This window comes from Chrysemys picta, chromosome 7, assembly GCF_011386835.1.
Source record: "Chrysemys picta bellii isolate R12L10 chromosome 7, ASM1138683v2, whole genome shotgun sequence".
NCBI classification, from domain to species: domain Eukaryota; kingdom Metazoa; phylum Chordata; order Testudines; family Emydidae; genus Chrysemys; species Chrysemys picta.
The window spans coordinates 2750221-2772406 of record NC_088797.1 but is presented as its reverse complement, the minus strand read 5'-3'; the positions used below and the strand labels follow the sequence as shown (position 1 = coordinate 2772406).

Here is a 22186-nt window from a genome sequence, read left to right as displayed (position 1 = left end):
GCTTTGAAATGTTGCCTTTAATTTACTTTTGTCTTCTCCAGCAACATTAAATTCTGATGCATTAGGATGATGTCTCTCCAGGCTGGACACAGAAAACTCTGGAGTATATCCTCTCATGGGGATATCCTTGGAAATGTTTATATTTGTACCCCAAATTAAACCTTTGTTCAGTGGTGGGCAAGTGTTGATCATGCTTCCAGAGCTCCAGGTGCAAAAGAGCTAGTGTAGTTCCAATGAATGGGTTGGGGAAGCGAGGCTGGGCGGTCCAGAGGTTTTCACAGAAGGGAAAAAGGACTTCAGAGCATGTTAAAAACTTAGATTTGCGCTTAAAACCACCAAACCCTGGTAGGTAACAGTATTCAGCACATAATCCTGGGCTTACCTCAATGTTCATGTTGGCTTTCCAGTTGCCTGTAAGATGTGGTAATTTCTGTGTTCTGTAGTTAGAGACTGGTGAATTAAAAATGTAAAGGGATTCATCAGATTTGTGCTTTATTTTGTAATTTCATGAATGAATAGCACCACGCTACGTCTGTTCACCGGGACTCCGAATGAAAAAGTTGTATTAGAAAACTAGCCATTTTTGATGAGTTTGGGTATTTCCCTCTCTCACTAATTTTTAGCTGGAGCCAAACTTGTGATCCAATTACTTTCTGTTTCCTTAAAATTTGGTAATTTATAGAGTTGCAACAGGCAAGGTGAATTGCAGGTAGTAGGGAACTAAAGAGGACTTTATGCAGCACACAACAAACATGTCCTTCTAGAGAGATTCAAAGATATCAGAAGCAAAAGACTCAAACCTTTTCATTTAAAAGCTCAAGATGCATTCCCCGGAGACTCAGTGCAACGCTTCTGTATAAAAATATTCTGCTTTCAAGAAACCCCAAGTTATTGTAGATGAGGGTAGAAAGCTACAATTTAGGCCTTTTGCAGACTATGGGTGTAATTCTAATCACACAACAATTTTATACTGTTAACGGTACATTGACTTCAGTAGAGTCACTCCCGATTTACACTGGTGTTACTGAGATTGGAATAAGGTCTTATATTTCTATGTAGCATTAAAATGTTCCCCGTCACTCCCTTCAGAAAGATTGAATACAAATATGGATGTAATTGATGTTAATATTTTCTCCATCTAATAATTCATTTATTTTTTATTTGAAACATCCCTTAGTTTTGAAATAGACAAGTGGACCATGGAGAGAAAAGCGTACCATAATTTTCTTCTAATAGCTCCAAACTCTTCCTCAAATTGCTACAAAAGCAATTTATCAATTTTCGTGCCAGATTGATGAAAAAAGTGCATATTAAGCTTTCTTCATTAATTAAAAGAAGTGAGTACAGAGGCATTCATTCCTCGTTTAGGTTTATGAAAACAAATGCCTCCAAATGAGCTTGCAGCCTGGGACTGGGGCATTTGCCTTGGATGTTGTTTTGTGGGAGTGTTAACGAGCTTCTAATCATGGATGAATTAGAAGAATAAGAAAAGAAGCAAAAAAAAAAAAAAAGTAAAACAAGACTGGACAAAGCATTTGAGAATATACCGTGGGGAACAATCCTGGACTGGCAGGGAGTCTGGACGAGGGGTCTTTCCCATCTCTAATGTCTTAGCTTTATTTTGCAGTCATGTTTGTGCCAATTTAATGATGCTTAAGCTTAGCACCCCAAGCAGAATGTACAATGAAAATGTTTGCAAAGTCTCTCTCAGCAAAATTTAATTAGGCTACCACCTACAGTCCATAGCCCCATGCATACCGTAGGGCAAAAAACTCTGTGGGATCCGCATGTGTTTCTCTCTGAAAAATGACTTGTGAGGTGTGTTGTGGTTTGGAATGATGCTCCTCACGTTTCTCCCATATGCCCAAAAGTGCCTAACTCGATTGAAGTCAGATCTGCATGTTTGCTACATTTTAGATAGTGGAGCTTCAAAAGGGAATGTCATTTGGTCAAAAGGAGTATTCTTGTCACAGCACATCACTCATCCAATTTGTCCTGTATCACCTGAAAATTGCTTAACAGATTTTCATTTCAGAAGTTCATGGTTTTTCCATAGAACTACTTGCACTTTTATCTGATCAGTGTTGGCTTGGCATATCTACTGGCAGAACTACAGTAGGCGCCAAAATCTAGCTTAATGCCACCTTTGCCCTCTGTTATGCTTTTGGGGCAAGTGCACTTTGGTGAGAGAAGAGGATCTGACCCTGAGCCACTTAATTAACAACAGACGGGAAAGTGGTGCAAAAATAGTATCTGAAAAAGAATGGTTTCACACTATGCTAAATGTGTACAAAACTGCTCTGTGTAACTGAGACAAACACATTTTCCATATAAAAATGTCATTTCCCCCCAAATTTTGCTGTATAGCAGTTGTACCAAATGTAAAATAGCAATTGTGTAGGCGATGTATATGTTCTAGAGATGCCCTGTAATATACATTAAGTAGCCTAAGAATGGCAGTATTTTGTCTGCTCTATATATATAATGTATGTATGCCTTGCTTCTGTACATTTTGTCTTTTAGCTATAGTGGCAGACATTAGTTTGAGTAAAATACATGTATGTCTCTTTAAATAAATAATATCAAAATAATACAGTCTGTCTATTTTAGGTACGTATGTGGAGCCCATCATGATAATACCTGAGCGCCTCACACTCTGTAATGAAACACCCTTCACAACACCCCTATGTGGTAGGAAAGTGCTGCATGCCACAAAATGTTGCAATGCCTACTGCATTCTTTTCAAATACTTGAAGATGGCAAACATCATCTGAAGAATAACCCAGCAAAAGTATTACAGTATCTTCAACCTAATTTGTGGTACTTGGCATTTAATATTGACCAGGGTCACTGGATAATTTTTCATTCTAGCTGTTGGGAGCCTCATCTTTCAACAGACACCAAATGGGATTCAGAAAATGCTAGTCCAAATTAGTAACCAGCATTTCTTGAAATGATACTGATCACTTTGCTATTTTGACAGTTGCTTTGGGGATTTAGCCACACCATTTGTTAATTTCAATTGGAATGGTGTGCCAAAATCCCCTCGTCAGCTTTGAAAATTTCAGGTAACATGCATAGAAAGGCTGTTTTGCGTTTGGCAATCGGAACAAGGCATCTGAATGAACATGATGGGTCAATTTTCACAGTACACGGTGCCCACAGTTGGGCCCAGAATTTCAAAAGTCCTCCACACCCAGTAGCTGCCGATGAGAACACAAGGAGCCATTAGTGATGGAGCTGGCCTGAGAATCTGGGCCAGTAAACTTAAGAGTAGATCCAGGTTCTGGGCTGCTGGCTAATTTTTATTCTTATTATTTGTATTGCCATAGCCCCTAGGAGCCCCAGTCAAGGCCCAGGACTCCACAGTGCTGGGTGCTGTACAGACACAGTCAGCAAGATGGTTCTGGCCCCAAAGAGCTGACAATCTAGGTATAAGATAAGATCTAGCAGCTGGACACACACAAACCAATGGGGGAGCAGAAATGAGACCATACGGGTCAGCATAATAGGTGTGGTATCAGCACACTGTGACACAGGGGTCCTCTGGTGTCCCTGGCCAAGGTGAACTGTCCTTTATATGATACTCCTGTCTCAGACATGACAAACTCATACTCCTAAGACACCACTTTCATGGTGTTTCTCTCTGTAGGGTAGCATGTGGGATCTCTACTGAAAGCTTGTAAGTTATCAGTACTCATCATCATTGTGTACAGGTAATATCTGAGGAATAATATAACTACATTGAAAATTATGCTTATGGACTTGGAATAAAATTTAGTCACCTGGGGATCTGATGTCTCAGGTGGTCTATTCAAGTGTGTGTGGGGGGGTTATTGTCACCCCTTCCCAGTCAGCTGGTGATGTAACGGAAGGCTCAGTTGTCTATCCTTGCCCCATCACTGAGAAGTCAATGGAAAACCATCAGACACAACTGCAAACAATCAAAATCACTTTGAGGTAAACAGAATGGGGATTGTCCTGTCCAGGAGCGGCACCAGGCTTTTTGGCACCCTAGGCGGGGGTCCTTCCGCGCTCCTGGTCATCGTCAGCAATTCTGCGGCGGGGGGTCCTTCCATGCTCCAGGTCTTCGGGGCACTTCGGCGGCGGGTCCCGGAGCGAGTGAAGGACCCGCTGCAGAATTGCCGCTGAAGACCCAGAGTGCGGAAGGACCCCCCGCCGCAGAATTGCCGCCCCCCACAAATCTTGGTGACCTAGGCGACCGCCTAGGTTGCTTAAATGGAAGCGCCGGCCCTGTCCTGCCTCTGAATGCAGACAAAAGACTGATTCAGTATCTCACAGGGTGAAAGACACCCTGGGTCCAGTCACTGAGGAGACTTCTTGTTCAGCAGGGATATTTCATGAAAAATTGTATCCTGATTCCTGGGAAACCAGCCAGCTCTGCAGCAGACTGAATTTAGGGTGGGGAGGAACCTATTTTATTAGATAGGACAGGTAACGGTTAAAAAGAGTAGGTCCTGGTTCCCATTTTATTATTGTGTTTTATATTGTAACTATTTGTTTCCATCACACTCTCTTGATTCTAGTGGAATCGCCAAACCTTAATTTGTTTTATTATAAGTGCTCACAAGTGCTGTGCATTTTATAGGAGCAGTGATTTAAGGTAAAACTGGTCAACTGGGGTACACTGTTCCTTTGGGAGCAGAGGATCTGGGATTTCTGTGGGTAGCCAGTGTCAGGTGCTGGATCTCACAGGAGAATGTTTCCAGGGGACTGGGAAGCACCTACTGTTGACCTGCAAGGTGAAGGAGAAGTCTTTCTGTCACTGGGGGCAGAGAATAATAAGGTGACTCACAATCCTGGGTGCCCCGAGAACCGTGGCCTACCCATTGTCAGCTTTGTGTAGGCATCACTGTAAAGAAGGGTTGTAGGGAGGGATCTGAGGTGCATAATGAAGTAGCTTTGTGGCTATGTACGGGTACTCCATCGAAGCATGGGGGGTATTGTGTGAGAAAGCACAAAGGTGCTGCTTTGGAAATGTAACAAGACTGGCATCCTGGGTCGGCGGGAGGGTGGGATTCTCCATTGCTGACAATTTTTAAATCAAGATTGGCTGTTTTTTGTAAAAGCTCCGCTCCAGGAATTATTTTGGGGGAGTTCTCTCGCCTGTGTTCTACAGGAGGTCAGAGTAGATGATCACAATGGCCCCGTCTGGCTTTGGAATCTATGAATCCATAAGGAGTTGGCAGAGACAGGCAGAGATTTTAGTTTGGACAGGAGACAGGTCTGGAATAGAGAGGTAGATTTGTAGATCGTCAGTAGAGAGGTGGTGGTTGAATTTGTCTTTGTTGATGAAATTACCCAGGGATAAGGTGTAGAGAAAGAAGAGAAGGGGACCAAGGACGGAGGGGTCATGAGGAGAACCTCCAAAGGACAGTCTGAAGGACCAGTTAGAGAGGTAGGAGGAGAACCAGGAGAGGACAAGAGTCCAAATTTTCAAGAGAAATATGGTTGACTGTCAAAGGCAGCTGACAGGTCAAGGAGAATGAGGATGGAGTAGTGGTTCTGAGCTTTGGTTAGGACGAGGTCATTAGAGACACTGTCTGTATGCTGTTCCATATCTAAAAACCCTTCACACAGGCAGATCTGTACCATGGGAAAATGTGTTTGTCACAGAAGAATGTGTTAAGAGTTCTGCGGCTCGGCACGTGAATAGAGATCCAATGACTGCGGGTAGCTAAATACAATAATCTCCCTGAGTGTAGCATTTATCTCATAGTATCATAAGGACTTTCTGTAGAGAAGCTGTCACTAGTGTATGTCAGAAGACGAACAAAACAAATGTGTTCTTAGCTTTACAAGAGAAAATATGCTTTTCAATTTTGCTAAACCTGAACAGGAAACATAAAGCTGTTTGCAAAAGCAAAAGCGAAAAAGAGCATAAATCATTTTAAAATAAAATCCTAGCAAAAATACTGCATGACAATGTAGCCAAATTAGTATGCTAGACCTGCTAAAGTATTTTGGAGACTTTCAGTCAGTTTCTTCTAGGTATTGCTCAGAAAACACTAAATAACCAAATCTTGAAATGTTTTCCAAAAGCAGCAATTAGAAGACAAAGTCTTTTCTTTCCAAATTACCTGCATGGAAATTGGGTGGTGTATTAGAAATTCCAATGAAATCAATTATAAGCCCCATTTTTTAAATATTCAAACATAGTGCTTGATTTTTGTTTCCCAGTGTATCACTATTTATAGAGCTAATATGATGGAAGAGAGCTTTATGTGAATAGTCAATTTATCTCTGCATCTTGTCACTTGGGAGAGATCTATAACCAGCATATCTCCAGTACTGTAGAGTACCGATTCACAAAGGACTCATGTCAACTCATTTTTAATTATAGATCAATAACACGGGTTTTTATTTCGCTGAGCCTGCAAAATAACACACACTGCTCAGAGTAACGGGTAATTTGAAATCAACAACAATATGTCTGTTTACAAAGCTTCTTAGTGATTTATATGTGTTCTAAAACTGTGGTGCTTTACAGACTTATACATTTAGCATGGCCTTTCTGGGCTAGCTTAGACTGTCTGTTTCTTCTTTGTTTTATCTGTGTACCTAGATATTGGTGAAATGCTTCCATCTTGGAAATCCTGACACTTGATTCCCAATGTGCTGCATTTCTTTGAAAGCAAAGAAGTCTGTGCAGCTTCTATTTCACAAGCACATATTCCCAGAGGCGGTGAGATTCTGCTGCATTTCTTCCCAGAGTTCTCACAGTAACCCGCCTTCTGTCCAAGGCTGTATATACAAAATGTTGGTTTAGTTGTTGTTGTGAAATGTTAGCAGTGGTTCAGAAAAATGGGAAGCAGCTGAAAGCTCAGCGGAAGGGAATCTCGTTGAAGTCAGAGGGCCCAGTCCTGTGAAGAAAGACTGCAAATGAGTAAGGGTTTTAGGATTCCTCTCTTAGTTTAAGCTCCTCAAGGCAGAGTTCTTCTCTTCCCTCTATATTTTACAGCACCAGCAACTCTTCAGACACTTAACAAATGAATAACAATAATCATGCTGAGATTCTGGTAGATCTGGATGGCCATCCTGGATCCTGTCTGTGACCAGCCATAGTGGTTTATTATTTCTCCCACCCCCACTCAGCATGCTCTGAAGTTGAACTAAAGGCAGAAACTGAGCAAAGATGAACAATTAATAGTGTGCTCCTCTGATGGGTGTAAACCCCACATTGACTCTCAAAGAGTTAACTGGAGCTGGGGAGCTCAATTAGGGCACCTGGTTGCACCCGGAGGGTGGGCCGGTCCCAATTAAAAACGAGTCCCCGCTGGGAGAAGAGCTGGACAGTTTGGCCTTGGGCAAGTCACTGCCCCTCTCTCTTTCACCTCCTACCTTACATCTGTCAATTGACGTTGTAATGAGAATGGCCCTTCAGAACAGGGACTGTCTCGAACACTTTGTTCCTTCAGTGACTACAGCTGAGACCAGGGCCCCATCTTTGGAGCCTCTGAACAGCAGCACAAACTCCAAATAATCACGATAAAGTTAAGCTGGTTGCGTCCATACCTTCATCGTGGGGAAGTACCATTGACTAAGGAGACAATGGAAAAAGGAAGAGCTGTATCTGAGTCTCTTGGTTTAAAAGAGGTTTTTTTAAATCACTTTTACCCGATTAATTCTGGGTGACTTTGACATAGAAGATCGCTCTGTGTGCTGTATTGATGTGGCATTGTGTATTCCATGTTTGGAAATTCTGTCCGCCGTATTATCCAAAGTTTGGGGAGGAAGACATCCCTTGAGGACTCCTGTTCATCGTGTAAGAGGACTTGGCACTCAAACCTTGGTCTAGCTTTGTGAGTGCCATCTGCTGGCACATAAGTCTTGACTCATTTCCCTCTGGTGGAAAGCTCCAATTTTAGCCACACACTTTCAGAAACTATGTATGTCTGTATCGTACTGCTGCTGCATACAGACTTTGAAGTGATTGAACTTCCACCAGAACTTAGATTTTAATCATCCCTTTGATCTCTGGCTCTGCTACAGGACCAGATACAAATATGTCTGGAATCTGTAAATTTAAAATTGCACAGGAATACTGGATGTCACATTTTAAAGAAGCAGTGTAAATGTTGTTATTCATGAATCAGATTGAAATCCAAGGGGGAAAGCACATTTTGACGCTTGCTAGAGATTTCTAAATGTTCTCTAGCATACCTAGTCCATACAGTACCTGGAGGTAGAAGTTGGGAACAAGGAAAACTAAAGGGACACTATCAACTTGATTCTTTTTTAAATGGATCAATTAAAAAAATCAGTTTTTCATAGGCCATCCTTTGAATAGTATGTTCTGAAACGAGTTTACATTAAACAGAAAATTAAGGGTGGGATTTCAAAAGTCCTCAACATTGGCCCAACTCTGCTCCTGTTGGTGTTAATGATCAGATTCTGACTGGTCATAACAGGAGCAGAATTAGGCTACCACAGAGTACTTGTGACCCAAAGGGGTGACTCCTGACTCCATGGTAAAACACGGATTGACCTCAGTGGGGACAGGATTTCATTGTTCTTTTCCTGCTTCCCTGCCTGATGGTTATACGAGTATTTTCAGTAAGGGAGAAATCTTCGGATTGAACTATGCAGGGTGAAGAGTGAAAGGGCTTGTCTTCACTACAGTGCTAAATCATCACCACTGGGCTCTCCTGTCAACGTAATTCATCCACCTCAACAAGAGGCAGAAGCTATGTTGCCAGAAGAGTGTCTCCCGCCAACATAGCACGGTGTAGACACCATGTTAAGTCAATGTAAGTTATGTTGCTCAGGGGAATGGTTTTTCCAACCCCCTGAGTGATGTAACTTACATTGACTTACGCGGTAGTGTAGACAAGCCCAGCATGTCTCTGCATCTGTCAGACACACAGAGTAAATAAATAAAATTAGCAACAAATATTTATCAGACACCTTCTCTCAGCTATAGTAGCCATTGGGGTTACTTGTAACTCTAGTGGGTAGAACATTTCAGACAAAGTTTTTTCAAGTGGATGGGCTCTATTGAAAATGCGTAAAACAAGAAATAAGAGATGGTGCGGCGGTGTATGCACACCCTGTCTCCTGTCAGGGTGGATAGTGGGTGTGCAGACACTGTGGTTACAGTCTACCAGACTGTCTTGGGCCTCACCATGATGAGGTCCAATGGTCAGAGTCAATACAGTAGTATTTGAGTGCAGGGCAGTGTGGCCTAGCAGCCAGAGTCAATACAGTGGCTCGCTAGTGCAGGGCTGTGTTGCCTACTGGCCAGATCCAGGGCCGCCACCAGACAGGATGGTGGCTGCGGTAGAGGGACCCGGGCCCACCCGACTCCACTGAGTCCCAACCCAGGAATGGTCCGCCACTGAGTCAGCAGGGAATCTAACTGCAACACGGTGACCGTACACGGGTGGGAGATACCACTCACTCCCCCTCCCTGGGCCACTTCTTACCAGGCTTCCTGAAGCTGCAGTCCATAGGACATTGGGGTCTCCAAGCTCCTTGGCGCAGGTAGCTCCCTGGGACTCCGATGGCAACATTCTGAGACCCTGAGCTCCATGTGGATGGAGGCACTGAGGTTTTGGGACCTAAGTGAAGGAAAAGATACTACGTATGGAGGAGACAGATAAACGGGTGAGTAGCGGAAGGAAAGGATGAGGTAGCAATGATCTGTCTGTCTATGTTAAGGTTTTATACTGCCCTTCCCTCGCTGTAGTAACTGAGCACCTAAAATCAATAGCAACAGCAAGGTTCATGCTGGTCTTCATGGAGTTTCTGGCTCTCCTCTTTTTCCAGGGTATGAACTCTGCTTGGGTCTGTTTTGTTTCTCTGTGCAAGTTGATTTGTTTCTTCATTTATTTATTGTTGTGGGGCGGTTAGGTAGGTGGAGGTGTCAATGTGATGAACATGTTTTTGCACAGACTGCCTGTGTGCACAGCGTAGCTAACCTCCTGTTTCAAGTGTATTGGTCCAAAAATATATATTCCCTCGCCCACCTTGTCTCCAACATGCAGTTAAGCAGTTTCTGTGGTGTTCAAGACCAAAAATATATGGGGAATGAGGCAATTGGCCACATTATGCTCTCAGGCACACCTGAGTAAATCCAGACTAAATCCATTGGCTTCTGGATTTTCACCACTCTTTCCAGAAGGTCAGATCAGAATTTGGTCCAACAACTTGAAGCCTTTGCAAGTGAAATATCAGTCAGAGGAAAGAGGATAAGAATTAATATTTAAACTGGCATTAAATATGTCTCCCTATTTTATCATACACGTTACAGTTCCTGTGGCTTCATCTACAAATTTTTTTTGGCATGAACTCGATATAGCTACATATTTTGGCAAGTCATAATTCTAGTTATGCGATCCAATTCAGCTCAGTAGGGTGGAGAGGTGAGAGTCTAAAAGTTTCAGCATATTAAGAAAGGGTGGTGCTACTGTTCTCCAGCCGAGACCGTTCGATTCCAGAAAGGGATGGGGCAAGTTGGGAGAGTGGGAGAAGGCCCGTTGAAGAAATTGACAGAAGAATTGACTTTCCGGGCTTTCTCCTGTCTTAGATGCATGTGTGTGTGTTGCTACATATCTTCTAGCTTTTCCTTTTTTATTTGATAAAGGAATCACCAGTTTTCTGGCTGGAGATGCTTCCTATCCATTAATTTCTGTTATATTTTCATGCTCCCCAGGACCCGTTAAAATGCGTGTGTCGCTATCCGTTAAATGACTGGAAAAATAAATACTGTAACTAATGGGAAATTCTAATCCCTGTTAAAATCACTGTTATCTTCAAATACACCCTGGATTTGTTATTAATATCTAGATTACAGAAGCAACGGCGAGCAGCCCCTTTGTGGCAGCTGCTGTATAGAAGTTGGCTCCAGATGGCTTGCAATCGAATGCCCTGATCTTGCATTGTGAACTACTTGAGTGAAGGGTATATCTCTGCAGTACTCAGTGTAGGACTGGGCCTAACTAGACAAGGCGGACAAAGGCAGCATCGTTATCCTCTTTGGCAGAGAGAGATTACTGGGCTTGCCCAAGGTCACAGAGGAAGTCTGTGGTAGAGCTGGGAACTAAAGTGATAGTCCAGTGCCTTCACCACAAGGCCTCCCTCTGTTTCTTCCCAAGCTTCCCCCCTCCTCTTCAAAAAGCCAATGGGAAGGGAACAAAACATTCAGTAAGGTTTATCTTGTAGGATCTCCTGGACCTGCTCCCTCTGCTAGGCGGTTGTAGCTTGTGGACCCTGAGCTCCTTCCTATGTGAGGTTACTAGATCACCACAAGGCTGTGAGTTGTCTTGGAGGGACAGCCCCAGACCCCATCCCCTCTGGCCACATGATTCCAGCAGGAATTACATGGTGCCATCGGCTGGGTCTCTGTGCAGTTGGCACAATGGTAGCCCTGGAGCAGAGGGGATCCACAGGCAGGTAATACGACACCAAGCTTTGATCCACATGCGCAGTGGCATCTCCTTTGTTCTGCTGCCTTCTGCCCTGAATGCCACCAGGGGTTCATCCTGGCCATCAGTGGTTCTCATGGATTTTGCTCATTCCTGCAGGGGAGCCTGTTGGAAAGGGTGTACCAGGGTATATTCCTGGGAGGTGAAAGGTTGGGGACTTCCTGCTCTCATTAGACACTGAAGAACAATACATCTTTGGCTGCTTGGGTTCAAAAGTTTTTAATACAAATTTTACCCCCGCCGTGGGTCTGGGAGTGGAAAGCTCTTTCTCTCCCTTCATTTTCCGGTATGTTATTTGTAGAGCTGGCTACTTTAAAATGGGCTTCAGTTTGCTGAGGATTGAACAGCATTACTATGAACTTTAGCTAACAGTGCCATGGAATCTTTCTGAGGGAAACATTTGAATTAATAAAAGGTAGTCTGGTGTTCAAGTGAAGATTTCACCCTCATTCCTAATTTCTAAGTTTCTCTGCCTGTCTGCTCTGACCTGATTCTATTCGTCAGCCGAGACATCTTCCGATTCCACAGATATTCTGCTGCAATGTGAAGGTAGCCGAGGCTCAGAGGTATCACACAGTGTCAGCCTTTGTTTGTTCTTCTGTGCAGTTAGGTGTGTGGCTTGATAGGTGAACCCTTCTGGAATATAAAAGAGAGAGGGGCTCTTTTGTAAAGGAACAGATTTTGATGTCCCTAGAGGTATTTCATTGCAGTCGGCGTTACTGCCAGACCATACAGCTTGTGTGAAAATTTAGGATCTCTGCACACAGATGAAAACTTTACCAATGTCAGAGTGACTCACAGAAGGGAGAATCAAGCATATGCTCCTCATTTGGATTGCAGCGCCATTAAAAACCTCTCCAGTTGCACCCGGAATCAAATTTGGACTTACTAGATGGCATGTTGGGTACCAAAAGGGTGCCACCAATTGCTTTCTTAGTTGTAATCCAGCCCTTTTTAAATTAGAACGCAGCTGTTCATGACAAACTAGATTTGTCAACTTGTCATGGAAGGGAAAAGGAAGCAGGAGTTACAGACGCATTTTCCCACCCTGTACTAATAACACCTAAACAACAGTCACTCAAATTTGTACTGAGTCACATATAATCAATACACATCTGCTTGTACATGAGTGAGTGTACACTGGTACCTGTTTACTACTGATTAAGCTTCATTAGTGATTAATTCGTCTTTAGAAGGAAAAAAATCCTACATAATTAAGGGCTAGCATATAGTATGGTCTCACATTCTTCCTTTTTTAGACCTTACGTTCTAACAGGACCATTAGTGTGCAGTACATTTGTCTGTATTTAAATGTAACTAGATTTCCTTGAAAAGACCATCTGTTCATAAAGACCATCTTTGTCATGCTCCCAGCAGTAAACTTCAGAGTGGTAGAATTAGCAAAGGACTGTATTTAAATGAAAATCTATGTGGATTGAGACTAGGTAAAGCTGTTCTCTACACAGGAACATAGTGTTGTGCTGCAAAGATTGTAATTACCTTCCTGCTTTTCTCTTATAGCGTTCGTTTTGTATACTGTGAATTCTACCATCTTAAACTGAATAATTTTCTACTTTCTACCCACAAAGAGGTAGCACTTGAATGAAACGTTCCAACTGCCAAATTTCTTGAATAATGATTGTGGTAAAGCTGTTGACAAACTGTTGGTTTTTAGTTTGCAAAAATGGGGCACTTACATTTCCTCAAATTGATCATAAATACACATATTACAAAGCTCCATTTTAAGAGCCAGATTCGCCCCCTCTTTAGTCATGCTGAGTAATATTTTACTCCGTGAGTAGTCCAATTGCAACCAATAAGACTGTTGACAGAGTAATATACTACTCTGTGTGAGTAAAAGGTGGCAGACTCCTACAATATGTTGGCATCCCTTAAGTAAATCATTTGATTCTATGTGTAAATGGAAATAGTAGACTAAACTGAATGCCACTGAGAGAGACTCTTGCCAGCTTTGCTGAAAGAAAAAGAAGTGGCCCCTCTGAGGTTAACAGTACAGAGAAAGTGCAAAAGTGCTGTAAATGGAGTTGGTAATGGTCTCATATTACACGAAACAGCTTAACTACTCCCACTACTTCCATGTCGATGATGCAAATGCAGCCCTTTATGACCCACAGAAACATGCTCATGGCAATAGAGAGCAAACAAGATACGTTTTTATGCACTAAGGCAAGGTGGGCAAACTTTGTCTCTCACCGACAGAATTTGGCCCAATAAAAGATATTACCTCACCCATCTTGTTTGTCTGATATCCTGGGACCAACATGGCTACAACCACATTGCATATGACTTCTGTTGGAGAGAGAGACAAGCTTACACAGAACTCTTTTCTTCAGGTCTGGGGAACTAACCCAGAGTGTCACCACTAAATACAAGGTGGAACAGATTGTTTAGCATAAGTAGTTTCAAGGGACCATTCAAGGTGAAGTGGCCCATTAATACCAATCCAGTCATGGGGAGGAGAGAGAAGCAGCTGTGTGTGTGTGGGGGGGGAGAAGTTAGTCGGTTACAGGTTTATTACAACAATCTGTAATCCATTAACAACCCCTCTGCCCAGTTGCTTTCCCCGCTCCTCTCCCTTTCCTTCCTAGGGCTGGAGGGGTGTTAACTGGCCGCTTCACCTTGAATGGCCCCTTCAAATATGTGTTAACTACTTATGTTAAACAACCCATTCCACCTTCTATTTAGCTGTGAGATGCTATGTCTACATTAGCACTTTTGTCAGTATAAGTTACCTTGCTCAGAGATGTGAAAAAACCAGATTGACCGAAGCGCTGGTGTGGATAGCTACTGCCGCTCGTTGGGGTGGTTTAATCATGTTGACAGGAGACCTCTCTCCCATTGGCATAGAGCGGCTACATGGAATATCTTACAGCGGCGCAGCTGCATCAGTTCAGGTGTGCCGCTATGAGCTCTCTAGTGTAGATATGGCCTGAAAAAGTTCCCCGGACCTGAACAAGAGCTCTGTGTAAGTGCAGAAGCTTGTCTTTCTCACCAACAAAAGTTGGTCCAACAAAAGATATTACCTCCTCCACCTTGTCCCTCTAATATCCTGGGACCAACACGGCTACAACAATACTGCATTTCTATGCAGTATTCAGACAAGAGGGTACATGTTAACTCCAATCATGAGTTTTCCGTATGATAACAATATGTGTTAATTTAATGGTTTATTGGTGATACCCACAAAAATGCATATGTACCAGGCTTTATTAGAAACCAAAGCAAGACACAGAGTAATTGTAACTGCAAATAATGAATTGAATGAGATTGAAGAATGTGATTAAAAAATTCTAGTGAAGGAGAGAAGATTGCAATAGAAGCTCATTGTTAGATAATAGCTTCTTCATAAGCAGCAAAATCAGCATGTCCAATGGTAGAATAATTCCCTGGGCATTGGCTATATACATCCTTCTTAGAGAAGTAAATTACTGTGTACCCGGCATAAACTAATCACTTCTGCACAGAAGGCTTAAGTGACACTTCAGTACAGTGGGCATTATCAAGCTTTCAACAGCCACGTGACCTACCGTGTACCTTTATCAGAAGCATATGCATCTCTCCTATGATAAGATATTCCTGTATGTCAAACAGCCTGCCAGGCAATTGTATTGTCTGAGTTCCCCATATACTGTTGCAGAGGAACTTCACATGGGAGGATGAGTTGGGAATAAATTAAAAAAAAATGTTGCCATCTTGTTCGGAATACTTCCTCGAACCAAATGTACAGAGCTAATTAAGAACTGGGAAAACTTTCATCTGTTGGTTTTCAATTGTCGTGTCTTACTGACCCTTTCTGTTCACTTTCCCCAGACTATTCACATGGAAAGGATTTAGTTTGCAAAACTGTTATTAATGGTCGAGAGCATGATCCCAGGCCGCTTGACTTCTATGGTATTTGGACAGAGCCATATAGAACTGGGTTAAATAGTAATCCGGGCATACAAAATCTTGGTTAAGAGTCAGGTTTGCTAAGGACAAATAATGCCCAATGCAAACTGCAGAGACCAGGAAATACAGAATAAAGCCAAACACAACTCCAGAAATTACTTTCCCATCCACCCACACCCACTCACAAGTACACATAATCCCTTACTCCAAGTAAATACACAGTTGTCCATCACAGTCCCCAAAGGGATACCCAGACAACTTTAAGTCTGTATCCTGAAGGATGGCGGGATGGTTCTCCACTTCCTAGTCTGTAAGGTTTTTGAGTTGGGTATTATTTGTGCTTTGAAGCTGTAACCATTTCTGGTGTAAAAAGCAACAGAGGGTCCTGTGGCACCTTTGAGACTAACAGAAGTACTGGGAGCATAAGCTTTCGTGGGTAAGAACCTCACTTCTTCAGATGCAAGTACTTCTTACCCACGAAAGCTTATGCTCCCAGTACTTCTGTTAGTCTCAAAGGTGCCACAGGACCCTCTGTTGCTTTTTACAGATTCAGACTAACACGGCTACCCCTCTGATACTTGACACCATTTCTGGTGTATTATTTGTGTACTATGGGATTGATGGCCATTGGGTAAGGAGTAGGTGGTATTGTATGGCTTATAGACTCATTGTTACTGTTCATAAGGCAAGGGAGAGATACATGAATAGTACTTAATACCTTTATATTCCTATCACACTGCATACCTGAACCTCTGGGTAGCAAGGGTGCACCTGTTTAATTTGGCATTAATGCCAGGGTCTTGTCATTAAGTAAACTAAATATACCTCATTTTGTGTGTGGAGATTTTAGGTTGATATTTTAAAGGTACTTGAGAAGATTAAGTCACGGCATGAATTAGGGTCACAAAAGATGGGCGGAGTGGCTGATGCTGAAAAAATACCCATGTATCTACTGTACCTACAAAAACCCACTTCTGAGTGTGCAAATCAGGGGACTGGTGGCATGATCCAAAGACCACTGCAGTCAGCGGGAGTCTTTTTATGAGTTCAGTGAACTTTGGCTACAGCTTTGCCTATTCAAGTATCCACAATTGCACATGCAGATGTTCCTACAGGCACCTTCTGTATGTGCCTGGTGTAGGGTTTTATAGGAACACCCACAGTTTAAAGTCATGCCCATGTTGTTCCATATCATGTGTTGTCTGTTGCAAAACTTCCTGGTGCTCCACACTGATAAAATCCCCGTCCTTTTATTGACGTTTACCCGTTACAGAGTCAGAGTGGGAGTGAAACAAACTACACAGTGAGTTAGGTGCTGGTTAGCATGACTCCTTCCATGTTCTCGTGTCTTAAGGGCCCATCCTGCTTCTGTCTTAGTAGAACGGGCCCTGGGAACTCTGTGGCTGTGATTTCTAGCTGGTTACCGAAGCCAGCTCAGTCCTCTGGTCTTGTCGATATCATCTGTTTAACTGTTCTAAAATCCTCAATTGCTTAATTCCTCCTGCAACGAAAAATGTCACTGTGCATGATTGCTTCACACTAGGGCTACTGCAAGACTCCTCTCAGGAGATGCATTGTTTTCTATATCTGTCCTGAATGGTCCCCTCATGTCATGCTGCTCCCTTATTTTCATGCAACTCACACAGTCCCTGCGTTATTTATTCAGTTACATTGTCTGCCCATTAAATGCAGGTTTAATTTTAACATTCTGCTGCTGACTTTTAATATCCACAGGATAATGGAAATTTACTACCTATGTCTTCTGGTTTCTGTGTATTTCCCGGACTGTTTGTGATGTTCATGTCTCAGTTTCTTGCTGGTCAGAACATTGTGTTTTCATTTGCACGTTCAGACTGTACAGAGTTAGTGCATTCTCTCGCAAAACGGATCCGGGCACTTGTCAGACCCCTCCCTTGTGAAACGGATGCTTGTAATTGTTTGCTGTGTGTTAATTCTGTGGTGCTTGTGAATGTCACGGTATAAACTGAATAAATTAAAATAATAATTACGCACATGCAGCATGGAGCACTTCTCGGAGAAAAGCAGCTGTAACTCTGACAGAAGGATCTAGTCCTAGATTGTGTTTCTGGGCTACTCCTATGCTTACGGCAGCACCATAGCAGGAGGGAAATGTCTGTGACTCTCTGACCAAGTGCAATAGGTTTTTCATCCGTATCATTTTTCAAATCTCTATTTAAGAGCGTTTCCCTGGGGACTGACCTTCTCTGACAACATTCCGACCCCACGCCACTAAGCATGGTTCCCAAACATTTCCTTCTGTCAGCCAATCGGGATGGCTCTTAGACTATTGGTGTTCCATGGACCAGTGTTTTAGCCCCTTAAGCCTAGAGACATGTACTCATCTATGAGAGTGGTAATTCAGGATGCTGATGCTTGTGGGGGAAGGCCCTCATCGAACCAGCCATCTGTGTTCCTTTATGGTCCCCATCACTCCAGGATCTGATATTAAAGGATTTATGCTGCCTATATGGCTGTGGAGATTTACTATCCCTATTGTATAGATCCAGGCACAGAGAAATTAAAGAGACTTGTCCAGGGTCACATGGGAAGTCTGTGACAGGATGGGAACTGAGCCCACACCTCCTGCATTTGTATCAGGGAGTTTTCCCTCCAGGACCATCCTTCTTCTAATCCCTCACTGCTGAGTTGAGAAAAAAGTTTCCTACACAGTTAATCTCACAATATTTACACACCCATCTTGGTTTCAGTTTGTGTAACCAGCCGGCCTACCAATCAATCCAGCCCACTCTGTGGACTTTTCTGTGTAATTATTCAGAAAACTTCCCCTGCAATAAACAAAAACAAATAAATATGCTACCAATGTGATCATTATTAAACTCAGCATCTTAAAGTCGGCATGAAATCAGCCAGTGCATAAAGCTGAAAGCAAAGAATTTCATGTTGATATCCTAAATCAGATTAACAGTGGGCTAGAACCTATCACAGCATAAACTCTTATTTATCAAGTAATGTCAGTTAAATCTTACCGCATTACTTAGGTTAATCTTATTAAATATTAACCAAATTTTTGACTGTAGCAAAATTTCCGGTTTTAGCAATTAAACAAGTGACAAATGGAACAATTAAATAAAAAAAAATATGATTCATGGGATCATTTCACCATAAATGAAGAGCAAATAATAATGGAAACTACTGTTATCCCAGAACACTGTGTATGAATCAGTGAGCTTCCCTAATTAGTACTAGTAATTACATGCAAAAATATATTGTGAAAAGAAAGTTAGGGTTGCGAAGTTAAGCTGTTAGGAGTTAGGAAATGGCAGCATTGAGACTGCCTCTGCAACCTTGATTACAGTCGTAGTTCCATGATCACAAGCGACATTTTCCATAGAACCCCTAACTCTTTCAGTGCACAGACTGGCAACACTCACTGGCCGAGCAGCAGCTTAATACTACTTTTTTTTTTAAGCCACATCATTCCACATGTGGCCCCAATCCTTATTTACCATCCGGACTCTGCAGTTATTAATTTCCTCTTGAGCTTTTCAACTGTAGTCATCACCAGAATGCCGCAAGCACATCAATGCCTAGATCTTAAACTGTCAGAAGTGTTAGCTAATTTTTGGGTGCCCGACTTGAGATAGCTAAGGGCTGATTGCAGAGTGCTTAGCATTATATAGTGCGTTACATGTTCACAGCAGAGTTCCCCTCGACTGCCGAGGCAGTTGACTGCTCAGCCCTTCTGGAAATCAGGCCCCAAGTGTTACAAGCTGGGTCCCAAAAAGTGACTAATGCACAGTTAGTGGACAGCTGTGTAAAGCTTTGGTTTAAGTGACTTGCCCATCAATAGTTACGCAGTGGCAGAGGCAGGGATAGGTCTGCAAGCTGTCATTCATTTGCCTTCGCCGCAGCTTGATCCATAACTTAACGATTTCCCTTCCTGCGGTCCCATGCCTCTTTCAGTGCACATAGTCAGACTTCTGCAGGCTGGCAGGCTGGCCCTTTAAGGGGGGACCTAGCAGTTAGCCCCCCGCTGGGTCTGATATGGACTCAGTTACCCTTAGTGACCCCAGCTGTGGCTACGCAGAGAGGGAAGAGACCTCAGGCTGGGAAGAAGACCCAGGGGAGAGGAGCCTGGTGAACAGGCCTGGTGAAGGCAGGCTGGAAAGAACATCAGGGAGCAGGCCAGGCTCCTGCGGGAGGCCCTGAGATTGGGCCTGTAAGAAGCAGGGAGGTTTCTGGGGGAACAGCCAGAGTCCTGGGGGGGGGGGGGGGAGGCAGTGGGGAAACCTGCTGGGAGGAAGCAGCGTAAGAGAACTCAGCAGGGCCTAGGAGCGGGGGCAAAGAGCAGTGAATTTCACCCCACGATTCCTGCGGGCAAGCCCATCACGTCTAATGGTTCTAGAGCATACGTCTTTGAAAAAGGTTCAGCTAGCGTCAGGGATGCCTAGATCCACCCCTGCCTATCCTGATAGAAATCCAAATGCATTTCCAAATGCCCGAATCATGTAATTCTATCGAGCGCAGGAGGAAGATGCTACACAAAGATAGTTGCATTGTATAGCTGGGCCGTGCTGTGCTGGTAGGAGAGATGAGTTCAGTCCACATGTGTGAGAGAAAAATTCCTGTTTGAAGAGAACTTAAAATAGGAAACTGGTCCTGGAGGAACCAGCTGTTTTGCCCATTCTTCCTCCATTTCAAAGGGCAGGAGGAGCATATTTAAAGATTCCTTGTGTGCTTTGTAATGACTAGGGAAAGGAAAGCTCTAGCGTTGTATTTGAAAAGCCTTGGGATTAAATTATGTCATTTTAGAACTCATTAGCCTGTCTTTCAAGTGTATGTGCTGCTACAAATAATCATCTCTCTTCTCCTGCTTTGCCTGGCCCGGGTGTCAGCTCTCTCATCCCTAGGTGCTACTGCTGTGTGGAACTTTTGACTGGGTAAAATCCTTAGCTTTGAAATGTTAAATCCTTAAATTAGCTGGGGTTTGGAGACGAAAGGCCAAACAGTTCAAACGTGGGTACCTGAAGTCAATGGGAGCTGCAGGCATTCATCACCTCTGAAAAAGAGACCACTCAGTTAGGTACCTAAATATAGATGGAGGTGCCTCACTCCAGGCACCCGGCTTTGATAATTATCTCCTGCGGTAACAAATTCTTTCACTATCACTTCTTCCCCATTTGGGGCAAGGTCACTTCCACCACAGGGCCGATCAATGCTGAGTCGCTTTGAACGTTCCTAGTAGCAAAGAAAACTCACGTCCCATCTTGCCATCACCCATTAGATCCCAGCCATCAGCAGCAAAAGCAGCCACTCAGGATGTACGTTAATGAAAACTTACATTGACACTGAATGAATGAGGGTAGATTTTCCGAGGCCTGGGGGAACTCTTAGCCACTCTCTGGTGTGTTTTCTGTGGTTAGGATTTTCAGTGGAACCAAAGCGTGTTCGGCACCCGACTCCCCTGGCACGTGGTCCCTGGCTCCCCAAATAGCACAGGTTATTTCTGTCAAACAGAAGGGAGGCAGGGCATGACAAGTGTAAAAAGAAACAGAAACCTCTGGCTCCTTTATCAGCTATTCCAGAACTATCCTGCCCTCTTTCACTGCATCTAAATCCAGACAGCCTCCCAGCCTGCTGTCAGCGATGCTCCCAGCCGGACGGGAGCAGGGTACAAAGGGAGCCTGCTAGGACCCAATAACAGTTAAAGGTGGGATGCCGTAGCCAGATGGCAAACTCACCAGCCGGGGCAGCCCCAGGAATGTCCAGTGCTTGAACCCGGTACCATAGCCTTTCCCTCGGGGCAGGTTTTATTAAATAATGGGTGGAGCAAAAGGCTCCAAGTGATAGTAAGAAATATTTCCCTGCTTTCTACCAGCCGGCAAGGGGAAAGGACCCACCCTGTCCCTGTTTGGTAGCAATTCCTGGCTGCCACGAGAACGCCTTCCCTGACCCTGGGTCTCTTGGTCTAGGCAGTCTATTTATAGCAGGTGCAGTCACATCACCTCTGTCATTCGCTCCCCAAACCGTCTCCTCATTCCCAGTCTGGGGCCAGAGACTCACAATAGCAGAGCTCACACTAACAAGCTAAAAATAGCCATACAGACTTTGCTTTGGCTCTGGAGTTTGGGCTCTCAAACTCGCCTCCCTGTCCCTGGCTTGAAAGCCTTAGCCACAATGTCTACACAGGTATTTTTAGTGCACTAGTGCGAGCCCCGCTAGCACAAGTCTGTGGACCCAGGTTTGAAGGCTCACTCCCAGATGCAGTGTAGACATACCAAAGGGCTGATCCTTGGAAAAGTGGACAGGGAAACCAGCACAGATACCAACACCAGCACCTTCTTACAGTGACTTTAGGCATTCATTGTAAGAAAATCTATCCCCCTGGTGCATAATGACATTGTCATGTAATATAGATCACACTCTCCGATCACGCTGTTTTAACATCAGTATATTGGATCTCTTCTGCTTCCTTACTGTGAGTGGAAAATATTAGAAAATCACTATAACAAATTCTACCTCTCTTCATAAAAATAGCTTGCTGACAGCTAGAGCTGGTCAGGAATTGTTCTATGCAGTATTACTTTGTTGGAAAATGCTGATTGATCAAACTGAAACTTTCTGTGAGAAGGGGTCGATTTTGATCAAATTTTTGACTAAAACAATTTGGAAAAGCTTTGAAATAGTTGAAATATTTTCAAAATGAAAAGTTCCATTCTTCTGGTAGGAAACTATTTTTGTTTCAAAATTTCAGCTATTTATAGTTATATATTTTTTAAAAACAGCCAAACTCTAAGTTAAACATTTCAAAATGATCAAAACAAAGTGTTTTGATTGACCTACGCCAA

At 43.3% G+C, this 22186-nt stretch overlaps 1 protein-coding gene and 1 long non-coding RNA gene across 12 annotated transcripts in view; one reads left to right on the top strand and one right to left on the bottom strand.

The window, feature by feature from the left end:
* FHIT (fragile histidine triad diadenosine triphosphatase) overlaps positions 1-22186 on the top strand; it is a 1007374-nt gene that overhangs the window by 810003 nt on the left and 175185 nt on the right. The gene's annotated exons all lie outside the window — the stretch shown is intronic.
* Positions 6381-20971, bottom strand: LOC101938740 (uncharacterized). Of its 2 annotated transcripts, none has more exons than XR_256041.4 (4): positions 20680-20971; positions 11935-12083; positions 9447-9581; positions 6381-6884 (listed from the first exon to the last, which is right to left on the bottom strand). It is a non-coding gene; the product is annotated as an uncharacterized LOC101938740 (long non-coding RNA). The 2 variants fall into 2 exon arrangements; XR_010588986.1 differs by lacking the exon at positions 20680-20971 and adding an exon at positions 13693-13825.